The sequence below is a fragment of the Danio aesculapii genome, chromosome 16 (assembly GCF_903798145.1).
Source record: "Danio aesculapii chromosome 16, fDanAes4.1, whole genome shotgun sequence".
Lineage (NCBI taxonomy): Eukaryota > Metazoa > Chordata > Actinopteri > Cypriniformes > Danionidae > Danio > Danio aesculapii.
Genome location: NC_079450.1, coordinates 24,023,085 through 24,047,262, shown reverse-complemented (window position 1 = coordinate 24,047,262; position 24,178 = coordinate 24,023,085).

Sequence of the window (24,178 nt, the reverse complement as noted above, 5' to 3'; positions counted from 1 at the left end):
TCTTTTATTTATAGTGGATTATTTATTAAGTATCTGTACTGTATGTGACATGGGCCTGCTGGTTAGAACTTTCTGCTGTGGTTTACAAGTGTCAAATTATAAAAGTAGACTTAAAAAAACAACAACAATATTCTGCTTTAATAATAATAATAATAATAATAATAATAATAATAATCAAATTTTTTCTAATACATAATAATTATTAAAATTAATTTCTTGATAAATCGCCTCTATTTATTTATTTATGTATGATCTTAGAATACGTGTTCGATTTTGTAAGTGATTTCATGTTTTAGAATATGTCATTCTCAATAATATTTGTAAAGCAAACACAGGCTCTATATGTGCCATATATTTCAGTGAATATGGAAAGCGAGTGCATGTTTTTACTAAATCTGTTGTTAGATTTTATTTTAAATTTATGTTTGTGTAAAACATAATCTGCACAAAGAGATTATGGGGTTCTTCTCTAAAGAAGTAGTTACTCCACCCTGTTTAGAGCGTCATTATGGGCGTTTTACGTTATAACTAACATGGTTCAAGCGATGGATCTGCGACAGAGAAACTATGCATTTTGGAAAACACTCGCCACTACATCGTTCTTTTCCCAAACGATGCATCATACCATGATAGTTCAGCTGCGTGTTACGTCGTTGTTTGAGAAACGCACCCTAGGTTGGAAGAGGTGTGCCAAACGCAGTTCGGTTGGGCTTTGGTGCGGTACACTACGTGAGTGCAAAGCGCACATGAGCCCAAAACCGAAGACGTGACGTCTCTTTTAAGGGACTGTTCATTTGGATTCATTAATCATTTTAACTTTTTTTAGGGGTTTTCACCTTTATTATACAGGACAGTGGAAGTTACAGACAGGAAAGTATTGGGAGCAGAGAGAGGGGAAGGGTCAGCAAAGGACCTCAAGCCATGAATCGAACTCGGGTCGCCGTGAGCACCACGGTGATATATGTCGGCACCAACCATTTTTACTTTTTAATGAACACAAACTGTCATAGTTTATCAAAGATACAAACCCCTCGCTGCACGATAGCTGATGCCTTGCTGAAACCTCCTAATATGTGCAGCACGACGACTCTTGTGAGCGTCAAAAGTTGTGGATCTATTCACCAAAATAATTGACTGTGTGTCACTGCAATTAAAAATGATTAAAAATAATACAAAACGATATAACTAAAGCAATCTCCACTGTGCTGAGCGAGAGCGCTTCTCTTCTGTTAAATTGAACAGTCGCATCATCGATGATGTAATCGGGCTCCGGTTTGGAAGGCAAAATGCAGTGTGAATGCAGGCCATCGGGGGAGAGGGGAGGGGGAACAAGCACACTTCGGCATGGTTCAAAGCCACTGTACCTAATGTGAATATACCCTAAAAGACCGAAAAATTATGTTGTTGTAATGAAAATGTAAATAAAAAACCAAAATCTTTTTACTTTTAGGGCCCTATCATACACCCGGTGTAATAAGGTGCAAGACCTGTTTGGCGTGATTTGTTGCTATTTTCAGACCGACGCAACCCTAAATCCATTTGGACCGCTTTGTGGACTCATGGGTGTTCCGGTCTAGAAAGGAGGTGTGTTAAGGCTCATTGTTGACACGTTGCTATTTTGAAGACCTAAAATAGACTGCGCAATTGACCAGCTGAATGTTAGTCTAAAGTTCAGCACAAAGCACGTGTGCCTAAAATGCGCACACATTGCTTAATACACACAGGATGTACATAATTATGCAAATATCTTTACAAATGAAAAATTATTATTTTCTACATAAATATAAAAACCACTGCCTCCATGACTTCTTCACCTCTGGGGGCTTTTTCAGTTTTTTGCTTTTGTATAATGTTGTTATTATCATCAGTATTAATTATTATATGCATATTTATATATGTTTTAATATAAACAAGCTTAGATTTGTCCACCTGTGGGGTTTTGGACCATATGGGGCATATGAATGTGTGGGGCATATGGGCATACGTGTGTATGAATATAACTCAGTTTTTTGACCACACTTCGTTATTAGTGTTCAACTCAATTTAGAAATAGTTTGGAAACAAATCTTTGTACTTAACAAACTAAATTAAATATTTAGGCTGATGGATGTCTTCAGTGGAGGGCGTAAAACACTGTTTCCTTACTCCGAAAGTAACGGAGTAAAGTAAAGACTAAAGAGAAAGTAAAGAGGTCGAATGAAGGAGGCTCATTCTTTATCCTCGCAATGGAGATGGTCTGTTTAACTGTTTTCTTACTAGTGAAACATTCAGTTTTTCCCCCTACAAAGTCTGCCATGTAAATAGCAAATGTGCCATGGTGCGATGCACCTGACTCTTAAAGGGAATGGTAGATGAGACTCTGATTGGCTTAATGCTTGTTATACTCAAAACACACCCATAACTCATTAAGAGAATAAGCACAAGCCTGTTAGACCATACACCTTAAAATAGCGAAAGTGGATTCAGACACGTCCTTAATATGTTTGTGCCATGCACTTTAAACTTTGTGCCTAGATAGTTAAATGCCTTAATGTCCATTATCATGTTAATACCCACATACTTTACCATAAAGATAACTGTAGTCAGTTAAGTGTAATTCCTGTAAATACAATCTAAATATTTGATTTGTAATTCCTAAAGTAAAACTGGGACGACGCAGTGGCACAGTAGGTAGTGCTGTCGCCTCACAGCAAGAAGGTCGCTGGTTCAAGCCTCGGCTGGGTCAGCTGGCGTTTCTGTGTGGAGTTTGCATGTTCTCCCATGTTTGCATGTTCACGTGGGTTTCCTCCGGGTGCTCCGGTTTCTCCCACAGTCCAAAGACATGAGGTATAGGTGAATTGGGTAGGCTAAATTGTCAGTAGTGTATGTGAATGAGTGTGTATGGATGTTTCCCAGAGATGGGTTGCAGCTGGAAGGGCATCCGCTGCGTAAAACATGTGCTGGATAAGTTGGCAGTTCATTCCGCTGTGGCAACCCCTGATTAATAAAGGAACTAATCCGAAAAGAAAATGAATGAATGAAAGTAAAACTGGAACTGGAACCCTGCATTTGTGACAGTGAATATTGTACCAGCCATTTCACCATCAGTTGTGTCATACAGCATACATACATGGTTATTAAGGACAAGTTGATCTGCTTGATTAATAATAAATGCTAATATTAATAATCCGACAGTGAAATCCTCAGAGGCGTCGATAATATGGCCGGGTGATTGTAAAGAAGAAAAAAAAGTGTGATCAGCCATTAATGATTGACTGCGAGTGAGATTCAGCGCTGGGATCAAATACGTCGCTCTTCTGAATAATAGAGATGCCAGGAGGTTTAGCCTGTTCCCAAGTGGGTGAGACACATCGAGAGGGGCCAGAAAAGCAGAGGTTTTACCATGCGTTTACCCCGAGGAGCGTCAGGCTGCGTATCTGTGTTGGCGTGGTTAATGTGTGTCAGTCATCAATAATGCAGATCCTCAGTCGTCTGCTCATCAAAGCCCTGCGACGCGTCTCTGCTCCACATTACACTGAGACGAGGACATGTGAGACACAGCGAGCCTGCGTTTATCACTCACACTCATGTTGTTCCAAACGCGTATGCTGTTTTCACTTTTCTTTTATCACACAATGACAGTTTGTAGTGACCGGGAGGTTGTCAATCTTGAAAAAGTGACTAAAGCAGCAGAAAAGTTGACTCATTTACACCAGAGGTGGTAACAGTAAACATAACAATAAAGATATACAGTAGTTCTGTTATATATATAGAGGCAAAAAAGAATAGCTGAATTCAGACTACAATGATGTTGGGGGAATCACTTCCAAAAAGATTTAAGAAAAAAAAAAAAGATTTGACAGACATTGGCTATGGTTACATGCACCCAAATGTACACTTTTCTCAAGACCGTTATGACACTTTTAATGGTCATCAACATCTTAAATCCTTTAATATTTTTAATATTTAGATTTTAAAAATACGTTATGTACATTTACATGTTTATGTATTTGTTATATCATCTTTACATCAAATTACAAACAATGAATTGCCGCTTATGTTTGAAATACAGTGTCTTTGGGGCAGGGCATTCAATTTGACGTTGCTCTCTGTTCTGTATGTCATTATCAAATGTCATATATTATTATATATAGTTTTATTATATCAGCAGATAGGATTGTAAAAAAAAATATTTGTTTAACTCTCCCATTCACTGAGCTCTGAGTTACTGACGACTTCCGCTACTGAGAAACCCGTAAATGTGAAAAGTGTCCGTAATCTATTTGTATTCAGATTGATGGTTCAATCAAATTGAAAAACGTACACCTTAAATTGATAAAAATCTGCATGAACCAAAAGTATCTGAGACTTCATTCATTCGTTTTCTTTTTGGCTTAGTCCCTTTATTAATCCTTAAGCCCTTTCAGTCGCAACCCATCACTGGGAAACACCCATCCACTCCCATTCACACACATACACTACGGACAATTTAGCTTAATCAATTCACCTATAGCGCATGTCTTTGGACTTGTGGGGGAAACTGGAGCCCCCGGAGGTAACCCACGCAAACACAGGGAGAACATGCAAACTCCTAAAAAAATTATTATTATACAATTATTATTCTAAATAAATAACAGAAATCAATCCTAAATGTAACTGGAAAATGCTAAGATCACTTAAGGATTAATTTGCATGCGTATTAATGACAATACTATAGAATACAAAAAAAAAAAAAGGTTTTGTGTAATTTTCTGTTGTCTTAGACCCGACTCATGGCCAAGAATTATTAAGTCTTACCTCCCTGACTCATTATCCCTTTTTTCTGCTTCATAGACGTGCTTCTTCTACTCCTGTTTACGTAAAGCACTTTGAAATGCCACTGTGTATGAAATGTGCTATATAAATAAACTTGCCTTGCCTTGCCTTAGTCAAAATAAGATCATCATCATATTAAAACTTTAGTTTTGTCGACTTGCAAATCTCGCTGCGTACCGACACCTCTGCATAAAAGTTACTCCGGTTACTCCTGTTTCACAGTGCATAAGTGGCGTGCATTTTATCTGTGTGCATATAAACAGCCAGTATTCACACCGGGAGCAGAGCAGTGATGCGCGCGGGAATGTTTTTTTCACCAGCATTCTTTCAATTGCACATAGAGAATAACAAACTTGTGGGTGCAAAGGCCGCAAACTTGTGAATGGCCCCTAACATCTTCATTCTGTGTTTACCACTCTAAATTAATACACTTGAATAAAGTAAATCGTATCTCAAAGCTTTTACTGGGGCACGTTTTTTTTTTTACCGTCTCCCCGTGCTGCCCCTAGCAAGATGCCGCCCTGGGCGATCAGCCATTTTGCCCATGCCTAAATCCGCCACTGGATTACATGAACTATAATCAACACAATATACATAATGATTTTATTGACAAAATGGACAAAAACAGGTAATATTATATCTAAAGTAGAACATAATACATTTCAACATCATTAATTCACATCACTGTAATATGCTTATTTGTTTCTCAAGAGAAAGGGTTCTTTCAGACCTTTTCTTTTTCATCACACTAGCCCCAAAGTATTTTTATGCGTATATACATTGGAACTTTTTTATTTAATACTGTAAAGCTAAATATTATTCAAAGCAAGGAGTTGTATTTGTGGAGTTTGTGTGTTGGCAGTTTAGAGTAAAAAATAAGGGAAAAAACAATCAAACAAACTCATACTCTGGTTTAAACTAGGTCAATAGTTGTAGAAGTGATAAGCTGGTGGTAACCCAAAGACCTTAGGTTCAAACCCCAGTAATGATCCATGAACTGGAGAGATGCCAATGTGACCTCGAGCAAGACACTAAACCTCCGACCGCTTCAATGGGAACTTGTTCCAGGGTGGGTTTTCATGTTTTCTGATGTAAAACTACTGCTAAATGTAAAAATAACAAAAATAATAGCTAGTTGAAGTTGCCCTATCTGCAGGGATGTCTTTGAATAAACCAGAATTTATGAAACAACCTGATTACTTTTACAATTTACACTTACTTTCTACAATTACTTTTAAACAATACAATATTTCTAAGAGATTTTTCAAGACAGATGAATCCAACTTTTCCTACTGTATAGTATGAGTCAGGAATTATGCTGCTTTATGTGTGTATTATCATGAACCGAAATCAATCTCAACTCCTTTAATCTTTTTCTATATAAAAATATATGTATTTTTTTCTACTTAAAACATTTTTTATTATTATTAAAAGTATAGTTTTGTGATGTTTTTTTGTCCTTTAAGATCTGAAGAGTGAGCATTACATGCCATAAAGAAAAGAATTAGATTGCTAAAACAATGGCTAAATTGTCTACTGTTTAACATTATGCAGTGTTACTTACAGTAGTTAGTTAGGTACAGTAGTTTGATTAAAGTGCTTGAACTGCTTATAGCAAAACATATACATCATACATCTTATACATCATACATCTTACATACTTTTTAAAATGAACAGTAATTGATTCCAACTATTTTTACTTCGTCATTGCGATTTTAATTGAGACTTTATTTTATTTGCCTAAAATTTAATGTTGGATGATTGTGTTATTCTTATGCCGAGCTCAGACTGCAGGATTTTCAAAGTAATTGCGTCACAGATGTTTTCACACTGCATGACTATCTGGTTTAGTGTTCTGTTGCTACTGTTTGCACTGTAAGATGGATCTGTGACAGGGGGTTTCACAGTGCTTGCACTTTAAAATAGGTGAATCGCCAACAACATTGTCTCAATCCATTTCCACCAGTTTTTTCTCAATTTCTTGGGTCCAAAAAGGCCAAAAAGAAGTCCTTTTAACTTCTCTCAGATTGTGTCTTTGATAGTTCACACTGTGTGATTCTTAGTACTGTGAACAAGCACCGATTTGACTGTGATTTCAGGCAAATGTCGAAGATTTATCAAAACCTGTCGGCAAGTCAAAATTGTGGCTTAGATCATGCAGTCTGACCTCGGCGTTAGTGAATTAATTTGAATGTGAAGAGCGAGCTTTTACAACACAAAACTGAGTTTGGTTGATAAACAACTGCTTGACCACAGTTTATATCCAATATTAGCCATACCTGTCAACATTGGAATGTGAAAATAAGAGATAACCCCGCACCCCCCTTCAACAAAAAACAAAACAGAAACAAACCCCGAATTACTAAATATGTTCACCTGGAGCTGTTTCATTGTAAATAAATAGTTGAAACGGTCAAGAAATATGTTTTATTATTATTATTATGATTATGATTATGATTATTATTATTATTATTATTATTATTATTATTATTATTTACAAAGGATATAATGAATAGTATACAATACAAAATGCTGCAAATAAATTAAACCTATTAAAAGTTAGCTCATTAAAATTATTATAAGTTATAATAAAAATATAATAAAATGTAATAAATAAGTTATTATAAAGAAATTGAGCCGTCATTAATTCTCATTAATTCAACTTTACTGTATACTTTAAACATTCTGATTAAAGAGCAGCAAATGAATTTCTCATTTAGATTTTTCATTTGATTACATTAACTAACTGTTTATGCTCATTTAAGACTTAATTGGTTGTGTTTAAAAGAAAACCCACCAAGATCAACATGATTACATTATTAGGTGCACATGTCTGTTCAAACACGCACCCAAAACCACACATCTAATCGCATGTACAGAATCCGTTTGGGAAACAGAGTCTATTTATCAACAGGGAGTGCGTCTGACAGTTTTGAGGATTGCATAGGAGGGGCGAAGGTGCCTGTAATGGAAAGGAAGGGAATTCCACCATTATATATTTATTTCAAAGTGTTTTCATGACTACAATAATGAAAGCACAGACCAAATTCACATTTAAGAGTAAGGGGCGTCCTGTGGTGGTTCGGCAGTATGGGTTACGTATAGGGAGGATTGGCTAATGTCTTTTTCCACCCTTTGATTGAAAATACGGTAGAAATACGGGAAAATACCTTTACGGAATGATAGTGGTATAAAATTGCAAAATACGGGATAATCCCGGGAAAAACAGGAGGGTTGACAGGTATGGTATTAGCTTCTCATAATGTTTTGATTACAGAGAACAAAGATGTTTTTACATATACTGATGAATTGTTCTTAATAAGAAAAGGAATACGTGATAGGAGGTCAACAATATGTTTGATGACATTACGCTAGTGCTAAATCCATTCAAATCTGCCCTTTTTTGATGTAATCATGGACTTTACTTGGACTTTTTTTTAAGTAAAGGTTCACAAACTGCTAAACACAGTCTACACATTCATCTACATCATTTCGCAATGGCAAATATCCTCCAAGTGGCATTCTTCACACATAAAAGCAGCTACCCGCTAGACCTCTTCTAGAAACATACCTTATCTTCCCTGTGAAAAAACCCTTCGTGTTTTTCCTGTCGCATTATTCCTAAACTAAAAAAGCATTATTTTTTTAGAGAACGCTGTAAACAACACCTCTGTTCTCATCTATGATATTTTAGTTTTCACAGTTCCACCAGACAGAACTGTTAGCTTTTGAGACTGACATGTTAAGTGCACTGAACAGAGGTCATGTGTTTCTATGCTGATGTATAAGTTCATACTAGGGTCAAAGGCCAAGTGTTGACTTGGGGGGATGAGGATCGATCGGCTGTGTCCAAGCCTGTGTGGCAGCCTTATTGATCGGATGCATGTATATCTTGTTTTGTATCATCTTTTGTCTGTGCGCGCTGCTCAGTGAAAGTGTGTGTGTCTTTGGAGCACAGAGCGGTGGGAGCAGTTATCTACTACTTTGCATATGTAGCACTTTTGCAGTTTAGGGCTGAATTAGTGGAGCAGTGTGAATGTTTCAGAGCTCTCGTACAGCTGGTGCTTGACCCAATGCTTGGCAGCGGAAAGCTCTAGAAAGAACTTATTCAAGGACGCGTTTTTATAACCTTTGACCTTCCTATCTAGTGTTTTTTTTCCCACATACTCCATTTGCCCACTTCGGGCCTTGTAGTAAAGCTTACAGGATTGAAGTTATCTGACAGGATTAGTTTGTACACTGCAAAAAATATGATGCTTTCCTTAGTAGTTGTTTCTAGTAGAAATATTTAAGCATACCTAAAGGGTAAGTTGGCAGCACCGTGGCTCAGTGGTTAGCACTGTCGCCTCACAGCAGGAAGGTCTCTGGTTTGAGTCTTGGCTGGGTCAGTTAGCATTTCTGTGTAGAGTTTGGGTTTCCTCCAAGTGCTCCAGTTTTCCCCACAGTTCAAAGACATGTCGGATAGGTGAATTGAATAACCTAAATTAGCCATAGTGTTTAAGTGTGTGTGTGAATGTGAGAGTGTATGGGTGTTTCCCAGTACTGGGTTGCAGCTAGAAGGACATTCACTGCGTAAAACATATGCTGGAATAGTTGGCGGTTCATTCCGCTGTGGCGACATCTAATAAATAAGGGACTAAGTCAAAGGAAAATGAATGAATAAATGAATAAGTTCACCCCAAAAGTGAGAAATCTTATAAAAACCAAATCTTATTAATAAATATATGAAATGTATGTTCTTTTTGTGTATTTTAATAAGTGAAGTTTATTTATAAACTAATTTCAAGAGGATCACATGCTTATGATTTACCACAGCCAGTCTCGCATTAGCTAATCATGATCCTCCTATCATATGATTCCTAAGTTACTGTAAATAACCACAGTCTTCATTCCACATTTATCTTCATCTGGAAGAAACCCCCCTTCCTCCCCTTCTCCTCCTATTTTCCCTCATAGATTGGGTGGCACGGCAGCCCAGTGGTTAGCACTGTTGCCCCACAGCAAGAACACTGCCGGCCCTGGTCCTCGCCGTGCCAGTGTGTGTTTTTCTGTTTGGAGTTTTTATGCTCTCTCCGTGTCTGCGTGGGTTTCTTCCCGGGTTCTCCGGTTTCTTCCCACCATCTAAAGTATGCATCATATGTAACAGAACAAGCAAAACAGGCTCTTTGTCTGTATTTTTAATCAAGCAGATTTATTTTGTTTTTGTTGTTTTGTTTTATATAAGCTCAGTTTTGTTCAATTTTATCTTAATATTTCTAAATTTTTAATTACTTAAATTTTATTTATCTTTAAATATTTTGAAAATCAAATCTTAATATTTTCTTTTCGGCTTAGTCCCTTTATTAATCTGAGGTCACCACAGTGAAATGAACCGCCAGCTTATCCGGCATATGTTTTACGCAGCGGATGCCCTTCCAGCTGCAACCCATATCCGGGAAACATCCATTCATCTATACCGCATGTCTTTGGACTGTGGGGGAAACCGGAGCCCCCGAAGGAAACCCACGCGAACGCAGGGAGAACATGCAAACTACACACAGAAACGCCAACTGACCCAGCCAAGGCTTGAACCAGCGACCTTCTTGCTGTGAGGCAACAGCACTACCTACTGCACCACCATGTCACCTAATTATATTTATTATATAAATTAATAATTTGTGAATCAATCAACAAGCAATCAAAAAAAATTTCAGTATTATGCACTAGCTGATTGTGTCAGTAAAATTTGTTCATTTTTATCTTGATAATTGTGTATGTGTAATTGTAAATGTAATTCTTTGCATTTCTAATTATCTCTAAATATTGCTTTATAAAAAATTAAACAAACAATCAATCAATCAAAAAAGTTTCAGTATTATTCATTGGGTGTAGGCGGCACGGTGGCTCACAGCAAGAAGGTCACTGGTTCGAGTCCTGGCTGGACCAGTTGGCATTTCTGTGTGGAAATTACATGTTCTCCCTGTGTTGGCGTGGGTTTTCCCCACAGTCCAAAGACATGCAGTATACGTGATTGAATGAACTAAATTGGCCGAGTGTGTGTGAATAAGTGTGTATGGATGCAGTCTTTACTCTTTGCCCCATCACTGCTGACTATGTATCAACTCACTGACCATCATAGGGGCAAGACCATGTATATATTTAAACATGGTTTTTAAAAATGAAAACTTTAAAAAGCATAAAAGTTTATTATTATATATTTAAAAAATTGACAATGATGCCATTTTACTGGTTTCTGATCCATTACTTTTTAAAAGTTTGTTTGTAAAGTGACATTACAGGTTTAAAAACTGACTGAGTAGCTTGACCCCAGAAAATTGAACAATAAAACATATGTGATAATGTCATAGCATGCACAAACATTTGCGCTGCTTTAGGATATATATATATATATATGGTCTTATACGAAAGCAATTTATATTTGTTTTAATAGTCGTAGACATTATGATAAGACCATATACTGTATATCTCTTAAAGCAGCACAAAGGTTTGTGCATGAAATGACATTCCCTGTCTAAATCATTTTGCCGGAACAGTTGGTGGTTCATTCCGCTGTGGCAACCTCTGAAATAGAGACAAAGTGAAGGAAAATGAATGAAGCACATGGAAAGAACCTATATGAGTATATATGCGCATATACAGTATGAAACATATATGCAGTATAAATGCACATATATGATAATATGTACGCTGTATATATGCGTATATATGCCACATATAGGCAAAATTGACATGCATACATGTGCATATACAGGCCATATAGGTCTCCTGTATTGCTTCTTTATTTCTTCATATTTCTTCTATCATATAAGCTCTATATGTATATACAGGATATGTCTCCTATATAGCTCATATCTCACTTTGGCAACTGTCATACATGATGCCTAGCTCATATTGTCTATTATCAAGGCAATAACTAAGAACTAAAAAAATTGGCATTTTCCTATTACATACATAAATGTACATGTAATATAGGAAAACAGCTAATTTTATATATGTCACATATATTAAAAACCTATATCAAAACCTATATTAAAAATATATATGTTTATACAGTATAGGTTCTCGATCACACTATTATGTTTGCTCTTCTTTTTCATTCTTTTATAACCTGTTTTAACACATTTTTATTTATTTTTATCTGTGTTTTTTAAAATAATTTTTATTATTTGTTTTTATTTTTCTTATACTTGTCTCTTTTATTCATGTTTATATAAAGCACTTTGAATTGCCACTGTGTATGAAATGTGCTATATAAATAAACTTGCCTTGCCTTCTCTCTGTGTGGGAATGAATGCATTGGGTAACTGTGTCTTAGAAAAAAAAATCACCTGTAGAATTCACCTGCATATTCTGTACAGAGCAAATAAACTGAAACATGAAAACATACAAGTTTAAAACTTCAAAAACTTTGAACATGTTTTTTTTCATTAAGATATACATTTAGACATCTCTACAAGGGATAACTTTATTCTTTTTCATAATTAAGCCCTCAAAAACTCAAAGAATCCTCTCAAATGTTTTCTTTTACAAGTGGGACACAAATCTCCTCAACACCATTCTTAAGAGCAATTTTTTTTTAAATGTGTAAAAACGTGAATCATTTTGACCTAGTAAGATTTAAAATCTATACTTGAAAAGGAAAGAAGACACATACCAAGTAAGAAAACATTTCTTTTGCAGTGTTTCTTCTCCTCCGTCACGGGTGGCATGGCCGGTGTGCGGTTGCTATGGTGACAGCGGTGGGCCTGATGGCGGTGGGTGTGCGCGAGGTGCTGATCTCCTGTACGTGTGTTTGCGAGCGCCGCTGTGCCCCCTGCAGATGTTCCTCAGCTCCCTCATGCTTCCTGCCAGCTGCTGCAGCCCCTTCCAGCGCCTCATTAACAGAGTGAGCCACCGCACACGCATCCATAATTATACATACACACACACATACACACACTCACGTCACAACACTGTAACACCACTAATTCCAGACTAGACTCCATTAAGCACATTTATTTAAGTTGTGATGACCGTCGGCAATCTCAGATGAGCTGTAACTGAGCAAACACGCAGACAAAGGCACACACATTTTGATTTATTGCATATCGGTCATAATGTTAACATACAGTGAGGGAAATAAGTACTCAACATGTTATGTTTTATTTCTGGGAAAAATATTCTAAAGTAGCTGTTAACATGGAATTGAACCAGACTTTGACAAAAACCCAAACAATACAAACATAAAAATATAAGAAAACAAAACAAAAAAAATCTAAAACATTATGTGTAATAACAGTGGAATGACACAAGGATAAAGTACTGATCTACAGAAATGTATTTAATACTTTATATAAAAGGCTTTTTTGGTGATGTCAGATTAAAGACTCCTTTCGTATGGGAAGTTTATCACAGACTTAAACAGAGTGTAAAAAATCTTGATGGTTCTGTGGGTCTCGTCTATCAAATCTGAGCTTTATTTTGTATTCTTTATTGGATTCAGGTCAGGTGATTAGCTGGGCCATTCTACAGCTTGATTTTCTTTTTCTAAAAGCATTTGAGAGTTTCCTTAGCTGTGTTTTGGACCATCGTCTTGCTAAAATTTCACTCTGGTTTCATCTTCATCATCCTACTAATGTAGATGTTGGACTGATATTAATTTGCAAGGAAGGGTAGAGGGTTGCTGAATAACTACTGAGAGATTTCAGCTGCTTTCTACAGCTCCCTTTCTTCATGTGTTCAATACTTTTTCCTGTGTCATTTCATTTTATTCCACATAACCTAATTTGTAAACTAATTAATATTGTTTTCTTTTCATATACAGTTGAAGTCAGAATTATTAGCCTCCCTGTTTATTTTTTCCCCAATTTCTGTTTAATGGAGAGAAGATTTTTTTCAACACATTTCTAAACATAATAGTTTTAATAACTCATTTCTAATAACTGATTTATTTTATCTTTGTCATGATGACAGTAAATAATATTTTAGTAAATATTTTTGAAGACACTTCTATACAGCTTAAAGTGACATTTAAAGACTTAACTAGGTTAATTAGGTTAACTAGGCAGGTTAGAGTAATTAGGCAAGTTATTGTATAATGATGGTTTGTTCTGTAGACTATTGAAAAAAATATAGCTTAATGGGGCTGATAATTTTGACCTTAAAATGGTTCATAAAATATTTAAAACTGCTATTATTCTAGCCAAAATAAAAAATAAGACTTTCTCCAGAAGAAAAATATTATCAGACATACTGTGAAAATGTCCTTGTTCTGTTAAACATTATTTGGGAAATATTTAGAAAAGAAAAAAATTAAAAGGGGCGCTATTATTTCTGACTTCAATTGTATGTATTTCTTTGGTTGTTACTAACATCAGGTGAATATTTAAAGTTAACAGCACCTTTAGAAAATTAAAGAAATTTAGAAATGTAGAAAAATGGTGATGCGTTGAATGCTTATTACACCCCCCCCCCCACCCCCCTATAATTCTTTTAGAAGCCTGTTCTAGTACAGTAGCACATACCATAGAGAAGAGGTCATAAAGGAAGGTGAATGGGTGAAGTAAAACTCAACATGTCAGAGCTTGAATTTAGACATGACTTCAGTATGTACAATACATTATTCTTATTCTTGAACAGACTAGACATATTTCTCAAAATATAATTGAGTGATGGAATATTTTCAACACGTTTTACATATCACAGATTTTAACTCTGCATGCCTACTCAACCACAGATATTCTCATATAGTCTTACACAAGTCATTAAACTCAATAATTCACTGCTCATCAAATCAAGTGTACTATTTGAAAAATCTCTGCTTTTTGTTTGATATCTTGATTTAAATGTAAAGACTCACACGATAAACCGATTATAAACTCAATTCTTCTATCCATTCTAGATCACAAATCCTACTTTTAGATTACAGATTTTGCTACTAATCTCCCTTTGACCTTTCTCACTTACCTATATTTCTATCTTCATCTTATACACACATTCGCTCGCACATATACTGGAGATAGTTAATAATTCCATAATTTTCGCTTTTCACGGCATGTGGAAGGTGTCTGTGATAACCCGATTTATCAGATGGGTATTGGCTGTATTAAAGAGGTGGACATTAATGGGCACATCGTTTAAACCATGTTGTGAGTCTAATGGATTTCAAAATGAATTTGTCAACATCACAGCCGTGAATACAATAGCAGAATAAAAGTGAAACGATGGCCATGACTATGGATATGTTTGAAGTGTGTATGTGTGTGTCTGAACATGGCTGTCAGAGATGCTCTTGAAACCCTTACATGAAATCCTGATCTCTGTTCTAGTTCACATTTATTATGTGACCTGAACGGCAGTGGAAGTTCAAATGACTATGGTTTTATCTTCTGATGAGAGTTCAGTTTCACATTGAACTGATGAACCCAATGCTGAAATTCTTTCAGGCTTTGCATGTCTGTCGTTAATAATCTATTTGACAATTGAATACCAACCGTTTCTGTGGCTAATTTGACACAGTATGCTTACAGTTGAAATCAGAATTAGATAGCAGAAAATGTGGATTTTTTTGCAGTGTTTCTCAATTTCAAGAACACAGGGAACGAACTTGTGTTCTCATAGAGACCGTTCTTGCCAGGTTACCTCGAAGAAGGAACTCGGTAGATGGTTAGAACACGGAACGCGTCCTGTGAGAAATGAGATCTTTCAGATGGTCACATGACCTTCACGTGTTTTAATGGAAAGTTATTTAAACATTATTGAGAAACAGCTAGTGTTTTGCAAAATAACCAAGACACTCCAACACAGGACTTCCCTAGACTCTCTGCTGTGATCAGTCTGTACAGTTTGATGAGTGCAGTGGGTTTTCTTACCATATATTCATCACTAGACATTCATGAATTCAATAATTTAATATATCTTGATAATAAACATGCACAATATCGATATCATGGGCACTTAAAAATACTGTGAGTGATTCTTTATTATTTAAACTTTGCATTTTAAGAATATGCAGATTATTGTATTGGCAGTGGTTGTTCGTCACAGAATCAAATACTCGCAGACTTAATAGGTGATTTATTTTCAAAATTTTTTATTTTTTAATCTGTCATGCAACGTTGAAAATTCGGTGACTATTTATAGACCTTTTGTTCATTAACTATGCACAGCAGTGGTCTCAAACTCAATTCCTGGAGGGCCACAGTTCTGCAGAGTTTAGCTCCAACCACATCCAACTCACACCTGTTTAATAGTCTCCAGTAGTCTTGAACACCTTGATTAGTTGGATCAGCTGTGTTTGATTAGGGTTGGAGCAAAACTGTACAGAGCTGCGGCCCTCCAGAAATTGAGTTTGAGACCCATGATGTACAGTGAAGCTCCATTTGTTAACATCAGTTAATTTAACAGAAGTCACAGCAATGTAACTGAAAATTTCTGAAACCTATGGCCTGGGTGAAGCTTTTTAGAAACTCTGGTTCCCCTTCATATGGGAACTTCAACGTGTGTCTGTTATTAAACAGACTTTTGGGAGTGCTTTAGACGACCAATCACATCTGAAGATAAGAAAACGGGCCAATGAAATGCCAATTGAATTGGCGGAGCTTAGCTCCACAGCTGAAACTGATGAGCCAATTAGGGCTATATCAGTCGGCTGCTGGAGCCAGCTCATCAGAATTGTTGCTTCAGACCCGATCTGAGACTGAAGAACCCTTCTGCTGAGCTGACTTCCAACATTGAAGAAAGCATTATTCTCACCAGTGCGAGGGAAGACGTTCTAGCGGCGGTCGAGCTGGGTTTCCCGTCCCCTTGGCGTTTCGCTGGTGACCTGAAAGAGCAGTTTTTTAAAAGAGCAGAATTCCCTAAGAGAGCACACGGTCGTGCAGCGCGTCTTTTTAAAGATGTCATTTCGACCGTGCGTTTCTGGATGCGGTGGTTTCCTCTCCCCGGATGACAGGCACGAGTACTGCGTCACATGCTTGGGGGTCCAACATGTTGATGCGGTGCTCGCGGACAGTTCTTGCCCGCATTGCGATGGCTTGACTGTTGCGCAACTGAGGTCGCGGCGAGCTCTTTTATTAGGGCAAGTCACCCCTGCTGCTCCCCGCCAAGCGGTTAGCACTCGGGCAGGCCTGAGGGTTACAGTGGGGGCTTATCCGTCGCCTTCGGGCCCGCGGACCCCTCGCTCCTCGTCAGTGCGCTCTGTTTCTGCTTCGAGTGTTAGCGCTGGTCCATCCTCTGGGTTGGCCGCGCTCTCATTAGATGACACCGGGGACGTGATGTCCATCGCTGCATCGGAGGGCGGGCTGACAGGCTCTGTTGAAGATCCGGACCCCCTGCCACCCTCCGGGGTTGTCAGTGAGGTTTCGGATCTGGAATCGGACATGTTAGCCATGTTATCCCGGGCTGCTTCGGCCGTGGGACTGGAGATGGCTTGTCCCCCAGAACCGTGGCCGGACCGCTTAGATGGGTGTTACGTGGGGGTGAAGAAGGCGAAGCCTTTTAGACCCCCCGTCCCCTTCTTCCCGGAGGTACACAGAGAGCTCACGCAGGCATGGAGGGCACCTTTTTCTGCCCGGTCCTCGTGCGCTCCCGCTCTCACCTCCCTCGATGACGGAGCGGCCAGGGGTTATGAGGCGATTCCCCAGGCGGAGCGTGCTCTGTCCGCAGAGCTGCTCCACTCGGAGAGGTCCGCCCTCACTCCCTTCCAAAGCGTGCAGGTTATCTGAGTCTCTCACGGCCAGAGCCTGCACTGCTGCGGGCCAGGCCACCTCCGCTCTGCACGCTATGGCCACCTATCAACGCTACCAAGCCGAGAAGCTGGCCAAGATGCAGGAGGGCGGTTCTCCCCCAGGCTTGCTGCATGAGCTCCGCACGGCAACCGATTATGCTCTCATGACTATTAAATCGGCTGCTCGTGCCCTGGGGAAGACGATGGCCACATTAGTGGTCCAGGAATGCCACCCCTGGCTGAGCTTGGCGATATGAGAGACGTTGACAAAGCTTGCTTTCTTAACGCTCCCGTATCCCAGGCTGGCCTTTTCGGCGACACCGTCGGGGAGTTCACCCAGGAATTCTCCGCGGTGAAAAGCAGTCCAAGGCGAGGGGTGAGGTCATCTATCAGCGGGCTCGAAAAACTGCTCCTCCCGCTGCCCCTTCCGCTGCGGTTGCTCTTCGCCGAGGGCGTCCACCCGCGGCTTCATCTGCTCCGCTTTCGCTGCCCGCTCCGGCCAGGCGGCAATGCCGAGCCTCCCGCGGGACTGCAACGCCCCCGCCCCAGGGCGCCGCTAAGTCCAGTAAACGGACCGCGAAGCGTTCCTGGGACGGGCCATTCGGAAAAGAGGGGACCTGCTCTTTCCTCGGTGGGGGGCCGAGGATTATTAAATCAGTCCACAACGACTTTAAACTCCTCGCTGCCGGCCCCTGGGCTGGCGGCAACCAAATTTCCTAAAGAGCAGTTTCCTCTCTCTCCGGATGCGCGAGCCCGAGTACTGCCAGTCTGGGACGCTCCGCCTTTCAGCTCGCAGCACCGGGACCCTTCGCCTCAGGCCCTCAGAGTGCAGCAGGACGGACTCCTTTCTCTCACTCTGGCCTCACCGCGGGATCCAGGGAGGAAGGTAAGAGAAATTCTCTTATTTTCAGCTCTTCCCCGGGACGCACCGCTTCCCGGGATGAGCACTCCCATCCCGAGCTGCCCCTCCGCTGGCACGTCAGTGATCGCTCCGATGGTGCCATTAGCGCGCGCTCTGCCAGCCTGGTTAGCGCTGCCCAGCGCATCGCGGTGGCTCATACGGACGGTCAGACTCGGCTATGCGATTCAGTTCGCTATTCGCCCTCCCAAGTTCACGGGTGTCCTTTTCACGAGGGTGATCCCCGTGAGCGCCCCTGTCTTGCGAGAGGAGATTGCGGTCCTCCTGGCGAAGGACGCAATCGAGCAGGTCCCTCCAGCCGAGATGGAGTCCGGGTTCTACAGCCCGTATTTCATCGTGCCCAAAAAGAGCGGGGGGTTAAGACCAATCCTAGATCTGCGCAGACTGAACTGTCATTTACACTAAATGCTTTCAGAATGCTTACGCAGAAACGCTTGCTTCAGAGCGTCCGTCCACAAGATTGGTCTGCAGCCATAGACCTGAAGGACGCGTATTTTCATGTCTCTTTTCTTCCACGCCACCGCCCTTTTCTCCGGTTTGCGTTCGAAGGACGAGCGTGGCAGTACAAAGTCCTCCCCTTCGGGCTCTCTCTGTCTCCGCGGGCTTTCACCAAGCTCGCGGAGGGTGCTCTGCGCCACTGCGGCTTGCGGGCATCCGCACACTCAACTATCTCGATGACTGGCTCATTCTAGCCTCCTCTCGCGATCAGTTGATTATGCACAGAGTCAAAGTGCTTCGGCACCTCGACCAGTTGGGGTTTCAGGTCAACCGAGAGAAGAGCAAACTTTGCCCTGTGCAGAGGATCTCTTACCTCGGGCTGGAGCTGGATTCGGTTGCTATGGTTGCGCGCCTCTCCGAGGAGCGCGCCAGGCTAATGCTTTCCTGTGTAACGAGCTCCACAGGAAAATAGTGGTCCCACTGAAATGTTTTCAGAGGCTCCTGGGGCATATGGCATCCGCAGCCGCGATCTCGCCGCTCGGTTTGCTTCATATGAGACCACTTCAGCGTTGGCTTCGCGATCGAGTCCCCAGACGGGCATGGCGCGCGGGTACGCACCGGGTGAACATCACTCTGCTGTGTCTCCGCACCCTCAGCCCCTGGACGGATCTGGCTTTTCTACGGGCCGGAGTGCCCCTAGGGCTAGTATCCAGGCATGTTGTCGTAATGACACATGCCTCCAGCACGGGCTGGGGGGCCGTGTGCAACGAGCATGCAGCCGCAGGTTCGTGGTCCGGACCCCGCCTGCATTGGCATATCAACTGCCTGGAGCTGTTGGCAGTGTATCTGGCTCTCCGCCGCTTTTTTCCGGTGTTGGAGCAGAAACACATGCTGGTCAGGACGGACAGCATGGCGGCGGTGGCTTATATCAACCATTGGAGGGTATGCGCTCTCGCCGCATGCCTCAGCTCGCTCGCCGTCTGCTCCTTTGGAGTCACACGCAGCTGAAATCACTGTGTGCCATTCACATCCCGGGCGAGCTCAACCGTGCAGCCGATGCGCTCTCACGGCAGCTAGTGTCCCGAGGAGAGTGGAGACTCCACCCCGATTCGGTCCAGCTGATATGGGCGCGCTTTGGGGAAGCCCAGATCGATCTGTTGCTTCCACCGAGAACGCACATTGCCAGCTGTTTTATTCCCTGACCGAGGCCCCCCTCGGCACGGATGCACTGGCTCACAGCTGGCCATCGGGCACGCGCAAATATGCGTTTCCCCCAGTGAGCCTAATCGCACAAACTTTGTGCAAAGTCAGGGAGGACGAGGAGCAGGTCTTGTTTGTTGCGCCCCTCTGGCCCAACCGGACCTGGGTTTCGGAGCTCACACTCCTCGCGGCGGCCCCTCCTTGGCGCATTCCCCTAAGGGAGGACCTCCTCTCTCAGGGACGGGGCACCATCTGGCACCCACGCCCAGATCTCTGGAACCTCCACGTGTGGTCCATAGACGGAGCGCGGAGGACTTTGGTGACTTACCGCCCGCGGTACTTAACACCATCACTCAGGCTAGAGCACCCTCTACGAGGCATGCCTACGCCCTGAAGTGGAGTCTATTCTCTGAGTGGTGCGCTTCTCCCCGAGAAGACCCCCGAACTTGCCAGATTAGCATTGTGTTATCCTTCCTTCAGGATAAGCTGGAGCGTAGGCTGTCACCCTCCACACTGAAGGTTTACGTGGCGGCATCTCCGCTCATCATGACGCGGTGGATGGCAACACGCTCGGGAAGCATGATCTAATCATCCGATTCCTCAGAGGCACGCGGCGATTAAATCCATCCCGCCCCCCTCTCATGCCCTCTTGGATCTCTCATTAGTCCTGGTGGCTGCAGAGAGATCTGTTTTAGCCACTCGATTCTGTATTCTGTCATTATGACAGCTCTGCTGATCGCATTGGCGCCATTCAAGAGAGTTGGGGATCTGGAGGCATTTTCGGTCAGCGAATCGTGCCTTGAATTCGGGCCGGGTTACTCTCACGTTGTCCTGAGACCCCGACCTGGCTATGTGCCCAAGGTTCCTACCACCCCATTTATAGATCAGGTGGTGAACCTGCAAGCGCTGCCTGCGGAGGAGGCAGGCTCAGCCCACTCACTGCTTTGTCCCGTTCGCGCTTTGCGCCTTTACGTGGAACGAACGCAAAATGTAAGATCATGTGAACAGCTCTTTATCTGTTATGGTGGCCGGCAGAAGGGAAGTGCCGTGTCAAAACAGAGGTTGGCCCACTGGTTAGTTGATGCCATCGCCCTCGCTTATCAATGCCAGGGCGAGCCGCGCCCTCCTAACGTGAGAGCGCACTCCACTAGAGGTGTCGCTTCCTCATTGGCGTTAGCACGCGGCGCCTCTCTCACAGATATCTGCAGAGCTGCGGGTTGGGCGACACCTAACACATTTGCGAGGTTTTATAACCTCCGAGTGGAGCCGTTTTCTCCCGGTTATTGGGAAATCCCAATCAATCGGGGGAGAATTAAGCTCGGTGTCACAAACGCTTGCTGCGCCAGGCTCCCTAAACCGGAGATGCGTGCGCTTTTTCCTATTCTACTAGTAAGTTTCCCTTCCCAGGCGAACCCTAGAGAATTCCTCCGAGGCCCCCAGCATCGACTCAGCGGAGGAGTCGAGTGCATGGCTCAGTGTGCGGTTGGTATGCCCATTAGGTCTACACGCATATTGAGGATCGGTGCCAGCTATGTGCATCCCCATTTGGTGATGTCATATGCATTATTACCACGGTGTGTTCTCCCTTATTAGGCATTCCCGTGTCTTCCCTAAACCGCTAACCAGCTTATCATATGTAGCACTCCCCCTCATTAGGGCTAGTCCATATGTCTCCTTACCATCAGGTCTCCCCTTTTAGGGTAGCAGGTGGTCTCCGCTGCATCCTCCCCCTTCGGGGACTGGCACGCTTTCCCAACGTACTGTCGTATTTCCAAAATCCCTAGTCTATATTAGCTAGGTAAAAGCACACTTACGACCCCCGATTTAAAACTTTTATTCCCATGTAATGGTAATATGTTGGGCCTAGGGGACGTTGGAAGGTTGCGCTCTTGGTGATGTCAGTGCGCTCACGCTTTGGCTTGGCAAACTACACATCAGGGACGCGACAGGCTTAGCTGCTGTGGCGCTTTCCATACAGTCTCCCAAAAGTCTGTTTAATAACAGACACACGTTGAAGTTCCCATATGAAGGGGAACGTCCTGGTTACGTACGTAACCCACGTTCCCCGAATAGGGAACGGAGACGTGTGTCTCCACTGCCACAGCACCTGAGTCTCCAGCTGGGAGCTGAGCGATCGGCTCTTCAGCAGGCAAATTCTGATGAGCTGGCTCCAGCAGCCGACTGATATAGCCCTAATTGGCTCATCAGTTTCAGCTGTGGAGCTAAGCTCCGCCAATTCAATTGGCATTTCATTGGCCCGTTTTCTTATCTTCAGATGTGATTGGTCGTCTAAAGCACTCCCAAAAGTCTGTTTAATAACAGACACACGTCTCCGTTCCCTATTCGGGGAACGTGGGTTACGTACGTAACCAGGACGTTACAGTGTGGTCACGTGGCCACTAAAATAGGATGTCAGCATGATGTCAGCGTGCACACTGTCTTGTTTTTTCTGATTAGACATTTCGCACATTCTGTGTCATTTGCACTGCATGACAATAATTTACAACTTAGGAAAAAACTAAGGCGGGAAAAACTTTGTTCGTAAAAATAACTGAGTACATGTGGACGTGGCCTTTGTTTGTCAATTAATTAGGGTAATTACCACAACGTGCCAGATTAAAGCAGAACATAGGCTCATTCTGAAAATGTAGCCCTATATACATTTCTGGAGATCGTGAATGATGTAGCCAGAAATACGTTTGGCTGCATATTGTCTTTAAAACGAACGCTACAGGGCAGTATGATGCTGCTCCTTTTCGCGCTTACCAGCTGACTGCTTACGTCTGTATGGACGGCTTTCCTTCTATTACCAGTTTGTTCAGTTCACCATGTACGCCGTCGGGCTAAAGATGCAGAGAGGAGTTGACCATGCTGACGGGTTCGTGTCCAGTGAAGAACGGTTACAGAAAGTGGGAAGACAAAAACAGAAAATAAACAAAAAATAAATAAAAAAAACAAGTAAGTAACAGAGTGAGAGTGTGGTAAAATCTGAAAATGTGGTAAAAATCATACAAGGGCTTTTCTTTTCTGGATTGCTTTATAAATTGTTGGTCAGGTTTAGGGAAGTGGGTGGGCGGGTCAATCAGTGCCTTTGAAAATACTATTGGTTGGGTTTAGGGAAGGAGGAAGGTGGGTCAGTTGATTGGTCAGTCAGTCAGTCAGTCAATCAATTGACAGCGGCCCCTGGTGGATTTACGTGAGAAGAGTAGGCACGAATGGCACTCACAAGAGAAATTTGAGATCTGAAAAAGCGTACACAGCGACCTCTGTTAGATTTGCGAAAACAAAAACTTTAAAAAAACGTAGCTTCTTGGATGTATTTGGCACTCTCTAGAAATTTATATAGAGGTACGTTTCTAGAATAAGCCTGGGTTGTTAAAGCAATAACTGATCCTTGTTCTTTTTTATAAATTACAAATGTGCCATTTATAGTTTAACAGTAGTACTGTTAGTTTAGCAGAATATCTCATGAAATATGCTTAAAATCGACTCTTTTAGTCTTTTCTAGATAACTTCAAACAACACAAAGGATTGATCTTGAAATTTAGGAAATTGTAGGTTGTTCTCTAATGTAATGATCTCTGTTCTACATAATACTAGATATCGTCTTTAATAATGATGTGAAGGAAAGGTCGCAGTTGCACCCTGGGAAACAATGCACTGGTGTTCTTAGTTCTTGCTATTTCTTTTTTTGCAAACTGTATGAATTAGTGTGCAAATTGCCTCTGTGTGGGGGCTGTTATAGGCCATTAGGGTGTATAGATGTGTTTACTCTGCATATGGAAGTTTTGTTTACTTATGACTGAGATGGCTTGTGTTTGGTGATGCATGTTGCCATCAGTGGGGCTGCTGGTGTAATGTTATTACAGATTTGAACATGACGCTAGCTGCTAAAAACATTATCACTCATATAGCGCAATCAGGAGCGAGAGAGCAGGGAGAGCGACAGAAAGAGCGAGCGATTAATTTGGAGAATATTTAGAGTTCTGACAATAGAGGAGCACAAAGGGAATCGTCACAGCGAGAACCTGCAATAACAGATGATCTCTGGTGCCGCGTGTGTTCTGATGACTGCTTTGCAAAGACTAATGCTTTTGTTATTTTTGCACTTATGCTTCTTT